The sequence below is a fragment of the Vigna radiata genome, chromosome 8 (genome assembly GCF_000741045.1).
Source record: "Vigna radiata var. radiata cultivar VC1973A chromosome 8, Vradiata_ver6, whole genome shotgun sequence".
NCBI classification, from domain to species: domain Eukaryota; kingdom Viridiplantae; phylum Streptophyta; class Magnoliopsida; order Fabales; family Fabaceae; genus Vigna; species Vigna radiata.
Window position 1 is genome coordinate 21,518,757 of NC_028358.1, and position 7,759 is coordinate 21,526,515.

Consider the following 7,759-nt stretch of genomic DNA (forward strand, 5'->3'; position numbering starts at 1 on the left):
GCTTTTCTTCTTTTCTTTTCTTTTTCTCATGAATTTCACAACATTTGAGCTCAATGCTTTTCACTTGCTTTTTTCAACTTTCCCCCAACAACCCCAAACTTGAACCTTTTTATCTCATACAATTAAGCTCATCCCAACTCAAGGTAAAGAATTTCAAAACAAGGGTTCACACACTATTTAAGGCTAAGGTTCAAGAAGGGTAACATATTTTTAAGCATTTTAGGTGAAAATTTGGCTAGAGAAGGGTTTTCAAAAATGGCCTTGATCATATGACATTCACANGCAATTCAATCGATCATCAAGATTAAGGCAATATCATCCATGTTTTCCTACGAACAATACATGCAACAATACAAACTCTGGAGCTTAAAATCTCACGCACATGCTTCCTCACACAATTCATTCATACACCATGCCTAGCATCATGACCACAATCATAAATTCATCACCCATCTATTTCCTGGATATCAACATGCATTACAACTAAATTTTCTTTCACNTCAAATAATCATCAAATNGATCCATCATGCACACCAGTTAGTCAAACATTTTCAGAACAAGTAATAAAGCCAAGAATACACACCAAAATTAAAATTCAACCTATTCTAAAAAAATTAAAATGCAAGAGTGCAAGAAGAAATTCTAGGTTGCCTCCTAGTAGCGCTTGTTTAACGTTGCGAGCCTGACCCAAACCTGGTTGGCACTCGTCAGTAAGTGCACTATCTTCCACCACCCATCAGTAGGTGTACCGTCCGGATATCCTTCAGTGGATACCAAAAATTTAGCATCCCTCAGTAGATGCTACCCAAGAATTGTTCACAAAATTCAAAAATACAAGTTCCAAAGAAAATAAAACCAAAACCGAAAAAGAAAATTGTTCCTAAAAATACAAAATTTTTCCAACAAGATCAGTTTTTCTTCTTCACATTGGGATCTCCGTCATCCCACTAGCTCACTTTTCTTCGGTCCACCTTTTTGGTCACTTTTGAATATGGTCTTTGAATCTCCACCATTCCTTTTTCCTTCAACTCCTTTATTATCCATATCTTCTTTTTAAACCTCACTTTGCTCCCTGGTAGGAGTGGATCTTCTTTCACCTTTGGGTGAATGGTTCTCCTCCCTTTATTTTCAGGCACCTGCAAAACACAACAGCTGTAAAAATAATCATTACCTGTTATGTTTTCTTCTTGTTCTTCATTCACCTCTAGCTTCTCAAATGTTGTTCTTTTCACTGTCTTAATCTCATCCCCTTCACGACCAATATAGAGAAATAGATAATTCAAATCTCTCATCATTATTCTTCCATTATGAACATCAATAAACATCTTTGATGTTGCCATGAAGGGTTGCCCAAAAATCATAGGATGCTCATTCTCTGTTTTAACATCCATGACAATGAAATCTGCTAAAAACTCAAGACAGTCTACTCGCACAACAACATCTTCCACCATTCCTACTGGCCTTTTTTTAGAATCGTCTGCCATTGTTATCGTCAAATCAGAGGGTTTCAACACAAGTCCACCGATTTCCTTCAAAAGTTCCGTGGGTATCAAGTTGATGCTGGATCCAGAATCTATCATAGCTTCCCCATCCCAATCATTCAGGGAACATAACAGTGTTAAACACCCTGGATCTTTAGCCTTAGGAGGATAGTTACTCTTTGGTGGGTGAACGAAAAGATCCTCTTCTTCATCAGTAAGTTCCATTTCATCCTCCTTGTTACTTTTGATTCTTTCTGAATGGGGAGGACTCTGCTCATTTTCTAAAGGTGACATCATCACTTCACCAGCTTCTTTTTCCTTAAAATTTTCCTCTCCTTCATCTTCACTGCTCATGGGTTCAAAGAATTCACCCATTAACGTCTCTTCTTCTTCACTGTTAACCACATGGAATGGTTCAATATCTTCCTCCCAATCATCTCGGCTGCCTTCGTCCCAACCACTCTGACTTGTCATAATCTTGCACTCCCTCTTAGGGTTAGCCTCAGTGTTGGCCCTAAACTAATTTTTTTCTGTAATTTCTATCCTTGTTGTCAGCTGCCCAATTTGTGACTCCAGTGATTTAAAGTTGGCCTGATTGTTATTCACTTGCTGCTCACATCTTTTGTAAAAGTCATCAAATCGATTACTCAGGGCTCTGACAGACTCAGTCAAATTACTTACTTGCTGCCACAGAGGTAGTGGTTGTTGCTGCCGGACGTTTCCTCCTTGACCCGAAGAAGCATTCTGGCTTTGCCCAATACTTGGATGAGTTTTCCAACCTTGGTTAGAGTTACCTTGGTTGAAATTTCCCTGTTTGTACTGAAATTGGGCCCCCATATAATTTACGTCCTGCTGCATCTCTTCTGTAAAAGCACATTGACCATTAATATGGTCACCACCACACAAATCACATAATTGTTGTGCCTGGGAGATATTTCTGAGTCCCCGAGGAAGTTCAGAAACGACCTTTAGCAACTTGTCCAATGTCTGACTGAGGAGGTGATTTTGTGTTGCTGTTGCGTCTTCAGTGGGGAGATGTAAAAGTCCTCCTTTTTGCGTGCCTCTTTCATTCTGCGACATTTCATTGAGATCTCTTCCATTAAATTGTGCGCCTTATCTACTGTTTTTCTGTTAATACTGCCTCCAGCCGAGGCATTTATCATCATTTTGGTCTGAGCACGCAAACCTCCAAGGAACGCTAGCAAGTATGAAGCTTTATCAAACCCATATGAACTAGGGTAGCTCTCAACAATCCTTTGAATCTATCTCATGCTTGCCCTAGTGTTTCTTCCATTCCTTGTTTAAAAGAAGAGATTTCTAACTTCCCCTGATTGATCTTTGGTGGTGGGAAGAATTTAGTAATAAACTGTTGGACCACTGTTTCCCACGTCCTGAATGTCCCCTCCGGGAAAGAATTCAACCAGTCTTTTGCATTTCCTCCCAAAGAGAAAGGAAACAAACTAAGTTTGACTTTGTCGTCTGTCACTCCAGTTATCTTCACTGTGTTGCAAATTTCTCCAAAGACTGTCAAATGCTTGTAAGGATTTTCATTTGACAACCCATGGAATTGGTTGTTCTGGACTAACTGGATAAGTGCCAGACTCATCACCATGCTGGTTGTGTTGTCTGTTGGCACTGCAATGATGTTAAAATTCAAGGGGCCAACTGTGTTCGCCGCGTCCCCTAGAGTGCGTCTGGGAGGACGTTGATTGACCATCTCCTCAAGATTTGGTTCAACGGTCTCAAATGGAGTAACTTCTGGAGAAAGAGATCTTTCACAAAAAGGGCGTCTCTTCCTCCTCTCGTATGGTAGACCTTCTAGCAAAGGTTGTTGGTTTTTCCTGCTTCTAGTATGTATTGTCTCCTGCATGCACAAGAAACACACCCTAAAAGCACTTTTTTTAAAAAAAAATAAAACAAAACACAATAAAATAAAAATAAACAAAAATAATTACAATCAAGTCAAACTCAATCAATTCACACTACTAGAAAAATAAACCTCGAGTCCCCGGCAATGGCGCCAAAAACTTGTTGACGGATTGGCAAGTGTACCAAATCGTACAAGTAATATAAATGGTAAGACCATGCGACTTTCTTAGCCTCCCCTTAACCCGATCCCTTGGTGAAAAGAGCCTATTATTAATTACCGGCTTGCTATCCCTAGCCTCCCCTAGTAATTAATACCGCATTATAAACAAAAGTTAGCGCAATTGATCGTCCTACCCCTATCCCTAGGTGGTATTGCAAAATCGAGAGATTACTCACCAGTTCATGTCATTACCGCACGTTCCCATGTCAATAACGACAAACAACGATATACCGAATGAGTTAAACGATAAAAGCCTTAAGCACAGATGATAACCCAACAATAATCAATCAAAACATATGGAGACCATATAAATAATCAATAGTTTCAATAAGAGAGAGTATCAAAAGATTACATTGNATTCCCNAACAACAATAGGGTTTANTTCACCATNGACATGGTGAANCTAGATGAAAAATGGAAGAAGAATGAAAGAGAAAACCCTAGAAAAGATGAAAAGGAGCCTAAGCATCCAAGAGATCCTCTCTAGAGAGCAAAATTAGGTCTGGTCGTCTTCACCTGTCAAAAGAATGACTCTGAATTCGTAGTAGGGGTATTTATAGGTGAGGAGCGCNTCAAAATCAGGCCCAAGTCCAGCGTGCCACCGCCGGGCGGTTTAAGTGTGCCGCCCGGCGGTTTCCCATAACTTGCCGCCACCGCCTGGCAGCAACCGCCACCGCCCGGCGGTTTCCCTCACCACCACCCGGCGGCAATCGCCAGCGCCCGGCGGTTTCTCTCAGCTTGAAATGCTGCCTACTCCTCGTCCTGGACCGCCCGACGGTTTAAGTGTGTCGTCGGGCGGTACGTCGACTCTTCAAAACTTCATTTTTCTGTTCTTTTCTTGAGTCAACGACCTGTATCTTCAACTCCATTCTTCACTTTTCTCAAATTAGCTTCAAAACAATGCAAAACAAGCATAAAATCGCTAAAAACAGCTTTTGACTCTCTCTAGAATCATTTATTGAGTTTTGCTTTATTCTAAGCTCGTTCCGAGTAGTAAAGGGTGTAATTTGGTCCAAATTGACATATGAAAATCACTGTTTGTCAACCTTCATCAATATAACCCCAAAAAGATAACATAAAGATAACAGAAAGATTACAGAATCTAGCTAATAAAAACAGACAACCGCCTAGGCGCCTAAGTTCGCCACTCAGCGGTTTGCCTCTTGTTGGTTTGCCTAAGTTCGCCTAGGCGCCTAAATTGAACAAATAGAATCTTGAATATATCTTCTATTTTCTATTGAGTGAAAATTCTCTATTTGAGCAAAAATATAAGAAAAACCAGCCTCAACAACAAAATCCAACTAGTTTTTAAAATCTTTTTCCAAAAGAAATTTCATCAAATAACTACTAAATAATTCAAAATATCAATTCAAATCATGATTAGTTCGGTATCTCAAAGTCATTGTGTGTGTGTGTACGTCTGTGTGTATGTGTATGTGTGTGTGTGTGTGCATGTGCGTGTGCGAGAAGGAGTAATAACTTTCTTATTCTTCTTACCAGCACCACTCTTCTTTTGGCAAGAGCGATTACGGTATCGAACCTCAATATTTATGCCTATAAGTCCTATAATTAACCTTGGCTTAAACCAAATGGTTAACTCGGACTTGGGGGACATATGTATGATATATAGGATAGAACGAATGGTTAGCATTCGTAACTGTTCAGTTTATTCCTTGGGTCAACAATCAAGCAAATTAAATGTTGGGTCAACGCTTAAGTTATTGATGGTTTGAGCAAATAAACAATAAATTAATAAAGAATGATAATGATCAAAGATATTGATAATTGATTACAGATTAAGGAAGTTGTTTATGACTAACAAACCGAACTTAAAGGTAAGTTCGTTTTATTGGACCTATGCCAATTTAGGGTCCATGAAATAACTTATAAATAGATGGCTAAGCCGCAAAGGTAAGCAGGTTGAATTAATTTTGAGTACTCATTCTCTACCGAATATTATTGTTATTATCACGCAAAGTGACTGACTTGAGTGTCAAAGTGCCTTTTGTAGGTAACCTCCCACTTGGCTCGGACTAGAAGTATTTGAAGTAGAAGGTTCAGAGGTCAAAGAGCAAGGAAGGAGATAACAAAAATGTGTGTCTCTTGACCCTACACAATTATATACGAAAACAATAATAATTATCTTTTCTTATTTTAAATAAGTACTTCCATGATGATCACATTTTCTACATATCTAAGTTTTCTAGATCTTAAAAAAAACATATTTAACCATTTTTAAATTTTTTTTATTTGTTTTATACTTCTAACCCTTAAGTGTAGACATTATAAGAACTAATTTTAGTTTAATTCAATTTCATGTTCGTTGGGAGATAACTTAAGTTAGTTTTACCTTAACTAGTATTCTTGGCTACTCACAAAGTAATACTCAAGTTGAATTGAAAAAATAATATTAATTTAATAACATCAACAACTACATTATCACTAACTTTGTCATCGTATTGTCTACACGTCATGTGATTAACATAACTAACTAATAAAGGCTTTGATGATATCCTTCTTGTTACTCATTTCTCTTTACGTTAGTCCCTTTTCCTTATACAAATCAAAGTTGTCGATCTTTGTTTGCTTTCACCTTATACCACCTTTCTTCCTCTCTTCCTTGCCATAACTTCATATAATACTAAGAACAACATTAACAATGTATTAATGAAATTACATATACATCACATATTTCCACGTGCTTTAAAATTTACAAAATATACATTCTCAAATGTGCATTTTAGAACATACTTCTGGACAAAAATATCTTTCAAAATATACAATATAATTTTGAAATACATGTTCTAGAATGTATGGATTTGGATATACTTTCTTATATGCACATTCTAGAATGCAATCCAAAAACTACATTATTAAAAATGCATTCTTAAACGTATTTCCAAGTCTTGATATATATTTCAAAATGTAATTTTCGAAATTATATTCTAAAGTGGAGATTTTGAAAAATATTTCTAAATCCATAATGTCCATTCCAACTTTCCAAAAACTTGCATAATCAAATTTCGAACCACCCATTCCAAAACCACCAACTTATCCCCAAATCAAAAAACAAATCATCAACGAACACGAAAATAAGATGTGAAAGACGTAGTTGGAGGTGAAAAAGGTAAGAGTCCTCACGTTTGGTGAGAAGAGAAAGATAAAGAGAGTTTTAAGTTTTTTATAATTTTTATAAAACAGATAAAATGAGATTTATGAGTTTTATAGGGTGGCACAAAAACGAAGGGGCAAGATTCCGAAACATAATAATGACTATTACTTCTTGTATACTATCAAATTTCACCAGCATCCTATAATTCCAGAATTCATTTTTGGAACACATTAAAATAAATTTGGAAATTTATTTTCAGAAGACAATCATCAAACTTCTATTATGAAACTTTTGATGGGATGTAGTAAACAATTTGATAGGGTTCAAGAAAAAAAAAGGACCTCAGAGGAGATATAAATAATAATAATAAATTGGGAGTTACTCCCTCCACCACCACACATTCTTTCCTGTACCTTCTCGTTCCCACTTTGCCCTTCATTTTTAAACGGATGTTAACTTCAAAGACGAATATCAATAACTATTGAAGAATAAACTGATCTCAATATTCGTCCACGCATGTTAAGATTCGTCCAACCAGGAATTTGAATATCGAGCTCTTTCTTCTACTTAGAAATAAATGAAATAGAAAATCAAAATTTGAGTTCTTCAAACTCAAACCCTGACATTACAACAAAAAACCAATGTATCGATTTTTCTCTTGCATTCGCCATGGCCGAGGATCTTTCCCCATATCTTTGGCCATTTCTAGATATTGCACACTAGTGTGAAGTATATGAGCCCAGTGGAACCTAATCATGGATCCCTCACCCTTTCTAGCATAGGTTTCCAAGTTGAAACTGAAGCTGAGAACAAAAGCAAATCTAATAAGGTTAAGTCATTTGGTTCACCTGTTAGCAAAATGATGAAGATGAAGTTTTGATGATGCCCAAATCAAGTTAAGATTTATCAAGATTCACGAAGATCCTTTGAAGACTTATTTTTGTTATGAAAAGCTTTTGTAATAATTGTAGTTTAATTGTTTAGGACTTAGATTTGTAGTAGGTTTCGATTCTTGTACCTTTATATTTTGTATTTGTTGTTTAGAATCAAAACTTCCCCGTTTTAATCGATTAATCC